The sequence below is a fragment of the Macaca nemestrina genome, chromosome 6 (assembly GCF_043159975.1).
Source record: "Macaca nemestrina isolate mMacNem1 chromosome 6, mMacNem.hap1, whole genome shotgun sequence".
Taxonomy (NCBI): domain Eukaryota; kingdom Metazoa; phylum Chordata; class Mammalia; order Primates; family Cercopithecidae; genus Macaca; species Macaca nemestrina.
The window spans coordinates 98244756-98260391 of NC_092130.1; the positions used below are offsets into that span (position 1 = coordinate 98244756).

The following is a 15636-nucleotide window of genomic DNA, read 5'->3' on the forward strand; positions in this document are numbered from 1 at the left end:
GATCATGGGCAATCCTCCCACCTCGACCTCCCAAAGTGTTGGAATTATAGGCATGAGCCACTACATCTGGCCTAAAACTATTTTTCTTTTTATTATTATTTTTTTGAGATGGAATTTTGCTCTTTTTGCCCAGGCTGGAGTGCAATGGCGCAATCTCAGCTCACTGCAACCTCTGCCTCCTGGGTTCAAGCGATTTTCCTGCCTCAGCCTCCTGAGTAGCTGGAATTACAAGCATGCGCCACCATGCCCGGCTAATTTTGTATTTTTAGTAGAGATGGGGTTTCACCATGTCGGCCCGGCTGGTCTCAAACTCCTGACCTCAGGTGATCCACTCATCTTGGCCTCCCAAAGTGCTGGGATTTACAGGTATAAGCCACAGTGCCTGACCTAAAACTTTGTTTTTAAGAAACCATTTAGAAATTGATTTTCTACAGTGATTTACTTATCTGCTCTATTTTACTGAAGAACAAAGTTTCTTTAGTTTACATAATAAACAATATTCAGAAAAATGCTGTTTGCAAATATGTGTTATGACACTGCTCACCATGTTGTTTCCTTGGAATTAGTCATTCCTCCTCCTCTCAGTGTATGAAAAAAACAAATAAACAACAAAAAACACCTGGTGCCTGGCTTATAAAGATACTTTAAAATGGCTTAATCATGTTCTTTAAATAAGCAAGCAGCAAATCCTTATTAGCATGTGTACGGTTTGAAGAAAATGAAAGTAACCACCAATAGAAATTCATTTCCACTAAAGGATTACAAAGGGTCTTGCAGAGAGGGCCTGAGACTAAGAGCATTAGGACACAGTTTCTGGAGAAGTTAAACACTGCTTCTTAACACACAATCACATTCCATTAAAACTGCTTTGCAGATGTTTGAGAGATTTGCAGAACTGATAAAGACATCCACACATGTCAAAACTACCATCTAGAGAATTTAGGTTATAGTTATAGGACTTAGGGAAATAATAACTCTGAATTTTATTTTGTGACCAGTGATTATTTAATGCATAAAATAAGATTTCTTATTCTTAAATATGTTTTTTTTTCTTCTTTCTTTTTTTGGGGCAGAGTCTTGCTCTGTCATCAAGGCTGGAGTGCAGTGGTGCAATCTCAGCTTACTGCAACCTCTGCCTCCCGGGTTCAAGTGATTCTCCTGCCTCAGCCTCCTGAGTAGCTGGGATTACAGGCATCCGCCACCACATCTGGCTAATTTTTGTATTTTTAGTAGAGACAGGGTTTCAGCATGTTGGCCAGGCTTGTCTCGAACTCCTGACCTCAGGTGATCCACCTGCCTCGGCCTCCCAAAGTGCTGGGATTACAGGCGTAAGCCACCATGCCTGGCCTAGATTTCTGATTCTTAAAATAAGCATCTTAATGTTTTCAAAACTACAATTTCTGCTTTTCTTAACTCTGTTGGCTGGGTGGTCATCAAAGTTTGTTTCTAATGTGATGGAGAACTTAGAAACATACTGTTTTCTATCTCATTGCAAGGTTTAAAGTTATGGGGTGAAAATGTTCACACTAAACCAATTTTAAATTTGGCTCACTTGAGACGTGTTTCCAGATGGGCCCTGGGATGGGATGGGGTCTCCTTGGAGAGGGAAGGCACTGAAGAGTCCCGCAAAACAGGGTTAGGAATATACCTGACTCACTGGCAGTGACAGCCTTTGGTCTGGAGAGTGCTCTTTGATACAAATGAAAGAAATATTTCAAAACCAAAGTAAGAAGGGGAGGATTGGAAAGATTTAACTTATTGTCCAAGATTTGTGATTTTATAATTTAGGATTTTTTTTTCTTCCCCAAACTCAAATTTAGTCTTTTATTTATTTTTATTTTTATTTTTTGAGACGGAGTTTCACTCTTGTTGCCCAGGCTGGAGTGCAATGGCGTGATCTTGGCTCACTGCAACCTCCAACTCCCAAGTTCAAGTGAGTCTCCTGCCTCAGCCTCCCGAGTAGCTGGGATTACAAGCATGAGTCACCACGCCCGGCTAATTTTGTATTTTTAGTATAGACGGGGTTTCTCCACATTGGTAAGGCTGGTCTTGAACTCCTGACCTCAGGCGATCCACTGACCTCAGCGTCCCAAAGTACTGGGATTACAGGCGTGAGCCCCGCACCCGGCCAATTTAGTCTGTTATAATGACTCCTTTACAGTTCTTGCAGAAACAACTGATTTCAAAGTGACACATTAACCAGGTGTGGTGGCTCATGCCTATAATCTCAGCACTTTGGGAAGTTGAGGTAGGAGGACTGATTGAGCCTAGGAGTTTGAGACAAGTCTGGCAATGTAGGGAGACCCTGTTTCTACAAAAAACAAAGCCAAAAACTAGACAGGCATGGAGGCACACGCCTGTGGTCCCAGCTATACAGGAAGCTGGGGCAGGAGGATACTTTGAGCCCAGTAGATCAAAGCTGCAGTGAGCTATGTTCATGCCACTGCACTCCAGCTAGGGTGACAGAGCAAGACCCTGTCTCCAAAAAAAAAAAAAAAAAAACAGTGACTCTCTTGTTCCTAGAAGGAAGAAGTATACACTGGGGATCCCTCTCACCTCTAGAAGGTAGATAACTTTAGGGAAAACACAACTTGGAAAGATTGACTCTTTTGGCTTTATGATAAAATATTTGAGACCCTATAAAAGTAACTTTAAGTGGGACCCCATGTTATCAGCCTAGCTTGTGACCTAATACTTAACACAAATATTCATTTAAAGTCAACACTCTACTTTTAGACATAATTTCATCTGTGTGGTTTGGGGTATCCTTACCAGCAGCATAGTTTACTGTTGAAAAGCTTGGACCGTGGCACCAGAACAGCTGGGTTCAAATCTGAGCCTCAGCACTTACTAGTTGTGTATCTTGAGCAAGTTGCTCAACCTTTCTGTGCTGTGTTTTTCCGCATCTGTAAAGAGGAAATGATAATCATAGCTACCTTATGCAATTAGTGTTGGGATTAAAAGAGTTAATATACATAAACCATTGAGAATAGTCTTGAGTCAGGGTTAGGGGGGTGGGAAAGAAAAGAGAATATTGTTTATGGTAAATGCCTTATAAGAATTCTTCCCGGGAGGCTGAGACGGGCAGATCACGAGGTCAGGAGATCGAGACCATCTTGGCTAACACGGTGAAACCCCGTCTCTACTAAAAAATACAAAAAACGGCCGGGCGCGGTGGCTCAAGCCTGTAATCCCAGCACTTTGGGAGGCCGAGACGGGCGGATCACGAGGTCAGGAGATCGAGACCATCCTGGCTAACACGGTGAAACCCTGTCTCTAATAAAAAATACAAAAAAAAACTAGCCGGGCGAGGTGGCGGGTGCCTGTAGTCCCAGCTACTCGGGAGGCTGAGGCAGGAGAATGGCGTGAACCCGGGAGGCGGAGCTTGCAGTGAGCTGAGATCCGGCCACTGCACTCCAGCCTGGGCGACAGAGCGAGACTCCGTCTCAAAAAAAAAAAAAAAAAAAAAAGAATTCTTCCCTGTCTTCCCTGTGTTAGTTTTTTGGAATTGATTCTCTCACCAAAACGTATTCACAAATAAGAGTAACCACTATTGTTATTATAGCTATTTTTATTGTGGCCTAAAAAAGTGAATATTCTTCCCAAGGTCTCTAATTTACTATCAGATAGAAAATCCAGCCTTAGAAAGAATGGAACTCCCTATTTCAAAATCAGAAAGGTATTTCTTCTATATGGGCATTATTTTTTCTTTTTTTGTGGTTGATTTTCAAATGTGACAGATATGACATTTTAAAGGGGCATTGTATGATTTTTTTCATGGGAAGAGGCTGAAAATTTGCCAGCTTTTTTCAAGAAAATAAGACAGTGAACCTAAATGAGATTTTAATGTAAATATTACATAGGAATAACAGCACTTCCTATGAAATTGTATCATCCTTCCCCCCATCATCCTGTTTACCTTTGCCCTGCAGCTGTTTGCTGGGTGCCGGCCCTGGGAAATCACCTACTAACAATAACCCGGTTGGCTTCTGATCTGCAGGAAGGTCATTCTTCCCTGTGACAGATGAACACATTTTTCTTTTGCTATTTGTTTTTGTTTTCTTTCACCCACTTTTTCTTTCAAAACTTAGTTTCTTTCAACTCCTTCTAGAGTTTTCCTGTGATTCTTTCTTTCCACTTTTGTTCCCTTCTTCATAATTACTTGGCACGTCCTGCTAGTGGGCTACACTTCCTGAATTTCCACACTCTGCAGCTCTTTGAAAGGCCTGCTTTTACTCTTCCCGTCCAGGTCATCTGTGCAAATCATTAAAGTCATGGGGTTGGCACTAATGACTGGTCGACTCCATTAACGCAGCCTCCCCTCTGTGGAAGTTTGCTTTTCTGGGTCAGTGTCTTTTACTGTGGAGCTTGTTAAGAGCCTTTATTGCTTGAAGAAGGTGCACATTGGAACTTGAAGATTTCCTGTTTATACACAGGGCAGGGCCTGGCTGAACACTGATAGTGTGGGCAAGCTCTCGAGCTTTGCCAAAGGGCTCTCAGTAGCACCCAAGAGGAGCTGCAACGAGGATTTTAAGACAAGTGTCTGCTTAGCTGCCACGGCTATGTTAGAAACTGCAAAAGAGCACCCCGCAGAGCTGAAGAAGGATCTGGTGCCGCCAGTGGAGAGGTCTGCACCCAGGTCAGGTCTCAGGGGGCTGCTGTGAGCCCGAAGACATCTTTATGCTAGAGGGGAGAAGGGCACCCTTTTCTAGGTCCCCCATCTGAGTGGATAAAAACCTAAGACGGAGTCCCTGTAACTGTGACTGCCAGAGGACTGCTGTCCATACAAATGGTATTTACAGGAAATGTGGCCTTTTCCAAATCCTTTCAGGGTCCACCAGGATGTGGGGAGGGGTTCTCGATCTGCTTCTGCTATAGTGTGACCCCAGTCACAGGTCTGCACGGTTCTGCTGGTGCTCAGAGTTTTCTGCCCCAGCTGGGTTTCTAAGCCCCACCCCTTGTCAAATACTGCCTCTCCAAACCCTTCCTAGGAATCATTGCATCACTTAGGGCGTCAGCAAACTGTGCCTCCAAGGAGGGGATCTCCTCTCCAGTTGGGGAGTGGGGTGCTGAGGCTGAATTAATTACTGGAAGCTGTTTGATGAGTGTGGAACCTCAGCAGAGCGTCCTGGAGAGGGGCCGGGCACCCTGCCACAAGACACCCACAAGGTGTGGAGTTTCTGGGTCAGGAAGAACCAGATGAAGCTGCTCATGTGGCCAAAAGTAGCAAATTCAAGGGATGAGTGTGCATTTTCCAACATGGAAAGGGAAGGAAGCAAGGGGATTTCATCAACTCAGGACCAACCTGAGGGGTCTCATCCAGGCTTAGAGGAGCCTGTGGCCCCCAGAAAGCCCACCCTCAAATGAGGTTCTCCCTCCCTAGCATGGCCCTGGATAAAGCTGGCCTTGTCTTGCTTCCTGGTCCCTGTTATCCGGGTTCTACACCACCCATCCCCTTCCTATCAGTACAGTCGTCCCTCAGGTCATAGATGAGACTACAGGTTTTTTCCAGCCTAGTCTCTCCAAGATTAGAGCCCTGGATACCGAATATGTTTTGGTTTTTTGTTTGTTTCTTTTCTTTTCTTTCTTTCTTTTTTTTTTTTTTAAGACAGGATCTTGCTCTGTTGCCCAGGCTAGAGGTCAGTGGCACAATCTCAGCTCACTGCAACCTCAACCTCCCAGGTAGCTAGGACTACAGGTGTGCACCACTATGCCTGGCTAATTTTTTAATTTCTTGTAGAGACAGAGTCTCACGATGTTGCCCAGGCTGGTATGAACTCCAGGCCTCAAGCAGTCCTCCCACCTCAGCCTCCCAAAATGCTGTGATTACAGGTGTGAGCCACTATACTTCAGCCTCCCAAAATGCTGGGATTACAGGTATGAGCCACTACAGCTGGCCCAAATCTAGTTTCGAAGTGGATTGATGCTTTGGTTTTGAAGTAGATTGATGCTCTGATCACATGGGGATTTTGATCCATGGGTAACTGTTTTTGAGCTCTGAGAAGCAACCCAAATCCCAGGAAGCCTCAGGCTCCTGCAGTTATACCCCAGGTGGGAACAGCCTGAGGCAAAAGGCCATATTTGTGTCCCTCTGACATTCTACATTGAGCTAAGTCTGTGGTTGGAGTTGGCAGGTGGCAGGGAATGGGCTGTGCTACTTGTGGAAGCTTCCAACAAGAGCTGCAAAGGAAACATCGCTCAGGCTGGGTCAGACACCAAGTCCGTGAAAGTCTAATTCCAGCAGGAGCAGCCAGGCCCCACCAGGCCTGGGTGTCCCTCTTTCCTGTGGAGCAAGGCTTATTTTAGGCTCCCTCCAACTCTGTGGTTCCACATCCTGAGTGAGCATCCATACTCTCTCCCACTTGAAGAGCCAGGAGTTAATGTCCTCTGGCCATCTTAGTGCCTGGTCTTGGTGGCACCCACCCCTGTCCCTTGGGAGTCCTTTCCGACTCCTACGGTGTCTTTCCGTTCTCGTGAATCCTCTCCCACATGTGTGAGCTTGGGATTATTGTCTTTGTTTTAGAAAGGAGAAAACTGAGGTGTGAGCAGGAGATAGAATTTCTCTGTGGGCCCAAGGCTCGTGGGTGGCTGAGCTGGGACATGAATCTGGATCACCAGACTCCAAGTTCAGTGCTCTCCCTACGCTCGTGTAAATGTCTCTTCAGCAAGAACTGGTGCCAGGGGGCAGGAAGTGTACTAGGGCTCCTCTTGAAACAGGTTTCCTCCCCCCTCAGCAGGAGAGCAGGCAGCATGGGGCTTCAGTAAATATTTGTTGAATTGAGACTGCATAGGAAGGATGATGGGGAACAGCGAGCTGGTGAGGCCAGGAGGCCAGGAAGGCAGCCACACACAGCAGCAAACCCCTCCCTGCCCAGCCGGGGCACTTCATGCTCATGTGTTGGGAGCGGAATTTTGTTAGATGAGACCATTACCTTTACTGGTTATAGGTGTTGTTGTTGTTCTTATTGTTCAACTCCACCACTAGTATTCTTCCTTCTCTCCAGGTTCCAACTGTGCAACTGCAGAAAAGAGAAGGTCAACAGACTCCTGAAGGTAATCATGTCTTCTTCCTGTTCAAAGTAATTTTCATGCTTACATATCTGCCTCATGGTATCTATCAGATAGCTCTTTCCATAATAATCCTACATAATAAATAACCACAAAGCCTCAGTGACATGTAATGGTAAACATTTATTTTGCTCTTGTGTCTGGGGTGGCCAGCAGAGCAGCTTTGTGGGAGTGCCTGTCACTGCTAAGAGTCAGCTGGCTGTCAGCTGGGTGACTGGGATGACTCAGCTCAGCTCCTTCAGCAGGCTGGCCCAGGCGTGTTCTCATGGCATGCTAGAGGAACATAAGAGGCAGTGGGATCATGCAAGTACTTTGTGATCCTCTGTTTGGGAGCTGTTGTTAACATCCCATATACCAAAGCCCAGATTCGAAAGGTAGGGAAATTGGCCATCACTTTAGTGAGAGCATCTATAGAGTGACATGGCAAAGGATGTTGGATACAAGGAATGTTGCAAATAGCATGCTCATCCTGGTCCTGACTGGCATTAGGCTCACTCCATAGAGAAGTAAACTCCTGGCAGGGCACGGTGGCTCACACCTGTAATCCCAGCACTTTGGGAGGCCAAGGTGGGCGGATTGCAAGGTCAAGAGATGGAGACCATCATGGGCAACATGGTAAAACCCCATCTCTACTAAAAATACAAAAATTAGCTGGGCATAGTGGCATGTGCCTGTAGTCCCAGCTACTCGGGAGGCTGAGGCAGGAGAATCACTTGAACCTGGAAGGCAGAGGTTGCAGTGAGCCGAGATTGCACCACTGCACTCCAGCCTGGGCAGCAGAGCAAGACTCAGTCTAAAAAAAAAAAAAAAAAAGAAGAAGATAAACTCCTGTGTTAGCAACCCCAACATAGTGATGGTTTACAACCACCAAAGGCAAATCTTCATCCCCATAAAATATCTACAGAAAGATCTCTGTTGAGTGTTCAAAACAAAAATAGGTTTATCACAAAGGTGTTTTTTATTTGCTTTGTTTTGGTTTTTCAGGCAAGTGTTCAAAGATAATTCTCTAGGAGTCTCTCCTGTTTTCTTCATGTCTTGTGAGCAGGGACTTAACTGTCACTTGTTCCTAGTTATTTTTTCAAGCATGTTTGTATGATTCCCATAGGGAGCCTATTTCCATGACAGCATCTCTTGCTGTCAACCCTGGTCCCTATCAAGGATGGCCATCATCAGACTTCTCAAAGATGTCAGTGCCTCCCTCACCTGTACCCTTGTTACTCTACTGACAGGAATACTCTCTCTGCCTTCCTGAGGAATACAACACAGTGGTGGCTCCTATGGTTTTGCATCAATCCACTCTAACATTCCCACATATCTGAACTTTCTGAACCCTTCATGAATACTATGCTGAGGCAATATCAGCATTTTCACCTCATTTCTTTTAGGCCATTGTTAGCAGAAACTTTAAGGAGCTATTCTAGCCATCTATTAGGACAGGTTCTAGGTGTCTTTTCCCTGATGTTAAACTTCAAGTCATGAGAGAGGGCTCCTATATCAATACATTGCCCTCCATCCCATCTTATTTATATTCTAGTCTTACCAGAAATACACACTTGCCACCCCCCATCCACACACACAGTCTTATTCCTTTAAGATCTACATCCCTATGTGATCCTTGGTTGCTACTGGGACACATTAACCAAGTCCGGCAATGTCTTTGGTATGTTAGATATTTACTCTTGGAGCAGGGAGCTGTGTTTCTCTATTCAGACTGTGCTGAGACATAATCTTCGTAACTGGTCTGAAGGCAATAAAAAGAGGCAGGGTCATCTTGAATAGTACAGATCAGGTGAAGCTTTAGCAGGGTTCCCAGGCAAGGGGCATCTGCTCTGGTCTGCAAGGGGAGAGAATTCAGAGAAGCATGAGAGCTTACGTCTCAGATTCATGCATCCAAATATCCCTAAATCAAGTCTCAGAGTCTCCCTTTTTCTATCAGGGCCCTGACTTTTACCATAAAAGACTTATTGGCATTTCCACCCTTTGGGCTGTCTGAGCAGCACCATGGTGGTTGGCAAGAACAAGTGCCTTACGAAGGCAGCAAAAAGAGAGCCAAGAAGAAAGTGGTTCCATTTTCTAAGAAAGATTGGTATTACGTGAAAGCACCTGCTATGTTCCATATAAGAAATATTGGAAAGACCCTAGTCACCAGGACCCAAGGAACTAAAACTGCATCCGATGGCCTCAAGCGTCATGTGTTTGAAGTGAGTCTTGCTGATTTGCAGAATAATGAAGTTGCATTTGGAAAATGTAAGCTGATTACTGAAGATATTTGGGCAAAAACTGCCGAACTTCCATGCCATGGATCTTACCCATGACAAAATGTGCTCCATGGTCAAAAAATAGCAGACAATGATTGAAGCTCATGTCAATGTCAAGACTACCACTGGGCAGTGGCTCACGCCTGTAATCCCAGCCCTTTGGGAGGCCAAGGCAGATGGATCACCTGATGTCAGGAGTTCAAGACCAGCCTGGCCAACATGGTGAAACCCCATCTCTACTAAAAATACAAACATTAGCCAGGTGTGGTGGTGGACACCTGTCATCTCAGCTACTCAAGAGGCTGAGGCAGGAGAATCACTTGAACCTGGGAGGTGGAGGTTGCAATGAGCCAAAATCACACCACTGCATTCCACCTGGTTGACAGAGTGAGACTCCATCTCAAAAAAAAAAAAAAAAAAAAAAAAAGAAAAAAGGCTACCAATGGTTACTTGCTTTGCCTGTTCTGTGTTGATTTTACTTAAACACACACACACACACACAACAATCAGATATAGAAGACCTGTTATGTTCAGCATCAATAGGTCTGCCAAATCCTGAAGAAGATGATGGAAATCATGACCTGGGAGGTGCAGACAAATGACTTGAAAGCATTGGTGAATAAATTGATTCCAGACAGTGCTGAAAAGACACAGAAAAGGCTTGCCTATCTATACTCTCCACGATGTCTTCGTTAGAAGACTAAAAATGCTGAAGAAGCCCAAGTTTGAATTGGGAAAAGTCATGGAGCTTCATGGTGAAGGTAGTAGTTCTGGAAAAGCCACTGGGAATGAGACAGGTGTTCAAGTTGAATGAGCTGATGGATATGAATCACCAGTCCAAGAATCTATTTAAAGTTCAGACTCATAACAGTGGGACATAAAAAGTCCTATTTGTTTAAAAAAAAAAAAAAGACTTGTTGAAGCCATGAGTTAGCTGTCCTTTGCAGTTCTGTCACCCTTATAATCAGCTCCTGGGACCGATTTTAACCACATTCTACCCTACAATGGCTAGAGGCCTCTGGCTTTCACATCATACCTCAGTTGATACTTAGCTAACCTGAATCATTTGTTTGTCAAGACTTCCAAAGAGTTAACAAAATCTGACCAGTTCCCAAATCTTTGTAATTTCATTGCCCCAACTTCATTCAAGTGTCAAAGTTGTCACATAATCCAATGTGTCACCTTCTACCTGTACCTGTGCAGGTGACAGTCTTGGTGACTGTGATGTTACTGCCTGCCCAGGCTATCACCACTGCACTCCAAAATCCCATCCTGAGAGGCTGATTTTTAATACCACTGTTACCAACTCTCATAGCTTGGTTCTCTTACAGGCAGAATCTGAGACAAAGGTCATATCAGGTAGTTTACTTGGTAGTGATACACAGGAGCAGGAGTGAGGAACCAGGGGGATAAGACCAGAGAAGATGGAAACCAGTAGAAGGGAACAATATATAAGAATACAGGCCTCATCCCACTCCCAGTGAGACTGAGTATTACACATGATCTGTTTTTGATGTTTTAATAAGTATATATTTCCTAGGTAATTTTGAATTTTAATTTTTAATGATTTACAATATTTTTCTCATGTTTTAAAATTTTTATTCCATTTGTGGGTTTTTTTTTCCTGTCCTTTGCTCATATGTTAAGATCCAGGGTTGGTTTTTCAAAAAATATATATTGGACCAGCATTGTAGCTCATGCCTGTAATCCCAGCACTCTGGGAGGACAAGGCAGGAGGATCACTTGAGCCCAGGAGTTCAAGACCAGCCTGGCCAACATGGCAAACCCTGTCTTTATGAAAAATAAAAAAAATTAGCTGGGCGTAGTGGCAGATGTCTGTGGTCCCACCTACTCAAGAGGCTAAAGTGAGAAGATTCCTTGAACCTGGGAAGTCAAGGCTGCAGTGAGCAGTGACCAGTGACCACATCACCTCACTCTGGCCTGGGTGACAGGATGAGATCCTGTCTCAAAAAAAAAGAAAAGAAACGAATTTATCTTTAAAAAGCCATTTTCATAGTCACTCTCATATCTTATTGGTAGGCCAAACACTGATAAAACATTTCTGGAAAGCCTTTTGCAATTTGTATCAATAACTTAATTTTTTCACCTACTGTAATTTCTCAAAGACAAGCTAAACTTGAGTCACAGGAACAGGGTAGGTTTCTGGGTGCCTGACATCGGAGTCAAGGTAATGCAGGGTTGATTTTTCATGGATATTTCTCCCCAGTTTGTTGCTTATATTTGTTGTTGTCAGTGATGTTTTGGGGCATTAGAAATTTTAAAGTTTCATCTGGTTGAATCTGTTAACTTTAGAAAGTCATTCCCCTGTCAGAAATCAGAAAATTTTCACTCATGTTTTCTTCTAGCTTTCTTCTGGAGATTTGATATTTTTAAAACATTTAACTCCTAATGCAATGATAGAACCAGCTAACATAAAAAATGTAATAAAATAATACCAAGTGCTGGAGAGGATGTGGAGAAATGATCTCTCATACATAGTTGGGGAGTATGTAAAATGATATAATCATTCTGGAAAATAGTCTGGTAGTTTCTTCCCAAAGTGAGCTTTACCATATTACCCAGCAATTGCATTCTTGTACTTTTTATCCTAGAGAAATAAAAACATTTACACAAAAGGCTGTGTGTAAATTTTCATAGTAGATTTATTCATAATAGCAAAATAGTGGAAACAGCCCAAATGTCATTCAATTGGTGAATGGCTGAACAAACTCAGGTATAAGCATAAAATAGAATATTCATCAGCAATAAAAAGGAATCACCTATTGATGCGTATAACAATTTAGATGGACTTCAAGGGCATTATTTTTAGTGAAAGAAGACAATTTCAAAAGGTTACATATTGTGTGATCCCAATTACATGACATTTTTGAAATGACAAAGCTTTAATATGGAGAATAGTTAGTGGCTGTCAGGGACAGGAATGTATGTGTGTTGGAGGTTGGGAATAGCAAGGAGTGGGAAAGAAGGGGTAGAAGTGAATGCAAATACAAAGAGGTAGCATGATGGAGTTTTTTTGTGGTGATGAAACAGTTCTTAACCTTGTTTGTGGTAGTGGTTACACCAATCTGTTAATGGGATAAAATTGCATGCAAAAAAACTTATGTCCATACAAAAACCTGCACATAGATGTTTACAGCAGCTTTTTAAATAAAACTTGGGAGTGCCAAGATGTCCTCCAGCAAGTGAATGGATAAATAAACTGTGGTACAACCAGACAATGGACTATCATTCAGTACTAAAAATAAATGAGCTATCAAGCTATGAAAAGACATGGAGGAAACAAACACCTATCACTAAGTGAAGGAAGGTAATTTGAAAAGGCTGCAAATTGTATGATTCCAACTATATGACATTCTATTGTAGAAAAGGCAAAACTAGAGAGACTGTAAAAAGATCAGTGGTTGCCAGGGATTAGGGATCAGGAGAGACAATGAATACGTAGAACACAGAAAATTTTTAGGACAGTGAAACTACTCTGCCCGAAGGCATAATGGTGAATCCGTATCACTATAAGTTTGTCCAGACCCACAGAAGGTACACCAAGAGTGTAAACTACAGATTCTGGGTGATAATGACGTGTCAAGGTTGGTTAACCAGCTGTGACAGATGTACTACTCTAGTAAGGAACGTTGCCTGTGTTAGGGCAGGAGGTATATGGGAAATCTCTGTATCTTTTACTCAATTTTGCTCTGAACCTAAAACTGCTCTGTAAAAAAAACAAAGTTCCTTTAAACAAATGAACAGATAAATAAGTAATAAGTGAAATTTACTTTTAAAATTGCATAGGACTACACATATACACATACACAAATCATGATTTTTAAAACAGTGAAAAAAAAAGCAAATTGTGTTTTTTTGTTTGTTTGTTTTTGAGACGGAGTCTTGCTCTGTCGCCCAGGCTGGAATGCAGTGGCACAACCTTGACTTGCTACAACCTCCACCTCCCGGGTTCAAGCGATTCTTGTGCCTCAGCCTCCTGAGTAGCTGGGATTACAGGCTCCCACCACCACGCGTAGCTAATTTTTGTATTTTTAGTAGAGACTGGGTTTCACCATTTTGCCCAGACTGGTCTTGAACTCCTGACCTCAAGTGATCTGCCCACCTCGACCTCCCAAAGTGCTGGGATTACAGGCATGAGCCACCACACTGGCCACAGTGTGTACTCGAATTAATGATAATGATCCATTTCCTGGTTTTGATATTTGATATGGCAGCTACAGAAGATGTTATCTTTGGGGGAAGATGGGCAAAGAGTACACAGAACTCTGTACTATCTTTTCAACTTCCTTTGAGTTTATATTACTTAAAAATAAAAAAAAATTTAAACATTTAACTCTTAATCTGAAATTTATGTTGTATATGGTATAAGGTGAGAATACTAAAGTGATTTATATTCACATGGTTAACTGAAGATCCTAGTGTTATATCTTAATTAATACATACCTGCCCCACCAATCTGTGGAACCTGCTATGAGATTCATTAAACACTTTAAAATTCTGGGATCTGTTTCTAATTCACCTAACTTTATTGTTCTGTGTTTTCTTGAATGTGTGCAAGGATTAAACTGATTTGATTATATATAACATATATGTCACATATATATTATATATCTTTATTTGAGACAGAGTCTTGCTTTGTTGCCCAGGCTGGACTGCAGTGGTGCTCTCAGCTCACTGTAACCTCTGCCTCCTGGGTTCAAATGATTCTCTTGCCTCAGCCTCCCGAGTAGCTGGGACTACAGGCATGTAACACCATGCCTTTGGTGGAGACAGGTTTCACCATGTTGGCCAGGTTGGTCTAAAACTCCTGGCCTCGAGTAATCCGCTTGCCTTAGCCTCCCAAAGTGCTGGTATTACAAGTGTGAGCCACCACGCTCGGCCGCCAGTCAAGTTTTGATTATATTTACTTTATGATTTAATTATATTTACTTTCAATAGCTAGCAACACTTGTGATTCCTTACTAAAGAGGTGGAAAAGAAAGAAAACCAATATTTTCTGAACAAGACTAAGATCTTCACATGGATTATATCACTTAATCCTCCCAATACTCATATGTAGTAGGTTCTATTATTATTCCCATTTTACAGATGAGCAATAAGAGGCTCAGAGAAATTAAGTAATCATTCAGGATATCAAGTTAGTAAGTGGCAGAGCTGGAATCAAATCCAGGCCTAGGATTCTAAACATTCTTCGCTCTGTTGCCCAGGCTGGCCTGAAGCCATTATTCTGTCTCAGCCTCCCAAAGTGCTGGGCTTACAGGTGTGGGCCACCAAGCCTGTAATAACATTTTTTTAACCACCCCTCCATTCACAGACAGTTAGGTGTTCAATCTTTCCTATTAACAAATAGTGGGATAAAGAACACCCTTATACATAGTTTATTTCACATGTGTACAAGAATATCTGTACATTACATTCCTAACAGTGAAATTTCTGGACCTAAGTGATGGTGCAAGTATAATTTGGATAGTTGTTTTCCAAACTGCCTTCCAGAAAGTTGGATATATTCACACTTCTACCAACAATAACACAGTACTTGTCTCTGGAGCCCCTATCTGAATTTTCATCTGTGCCAGCAAGTGAAGGTAGTATTTAATTATATTTTATTATATTATTATGATAGTTTTAATTTGTATTTCTTATATTTTGTATAAGGGTGATCATGGGTTATTGGTCTTTTTCTTAATGTAGGAGCTCTTTATACATAAGGATTTTCCCCTTTACTTCTAATTTGAACTGCACATTTTTTCCCAGTGTGTCACTTTTCTTCTGATTCTGCTTACACAGAGGGGTTGCCATGCAGAAATTTTTTTCTTTTCATATAATCAAGTTTGTCAGTCTTGTCTTTTATAGTTTCTGAGCCTTACATCTGTATACTACTAGATTACAAAAAATAAAAGTGTCCTTTATCTCTTCTAGTAATTGTGTGGTTCTTTTACATTTTCAACTATCTAGAATTTATTTTGTTTGGATGGTTACCCAGTTGTCTCAATATAATTTTTTAAATGAGAATTTTTCCCTACTGATTTGAAATGCCAGCTGACTCTATACTGAATTTTCTGTTTTGTATTTAGCACTTTGGGATACTGAGGCAGGAGGACCACATCAAGCCAGCCTGGGCAATAGAGTAAAGAATATTTAGGCTGTTTCATTGTACTCGATGACTGTTTGTATTAATATATCAATACTACACAGTTTTTCTTACTATATTTTGATAATATGTTTTGTTATCTGGTAAGGCTTATGCCCTGATCACGTTTCTTTTTCAAAATGGCAAGTTTGTTTATTT

At 42.3% G+C, this 15636-nt stretch overlaps 2 pseudogenes; both read left to right on the forward strand.

Annotated features, from left to right (window-relative positions):
- The first annotated feature begins 8053 nt into the window (after positions 1-8053).
- On the forward strand, positions 8054-9691 carry LOC105475097 (small ribosomal subunit protein eS1-like; annotated as a pseudogene).
- Positions 9692-9758: 67 nt separating this feature from the next.
- On the forward strand, positions 9759-11039 carry LOC139363957 (small ribosomal subunit protein eS1-like; annotated as a pseudogene).
- Positions 11040-15636: the final 4597 nt, after the last annotated feature.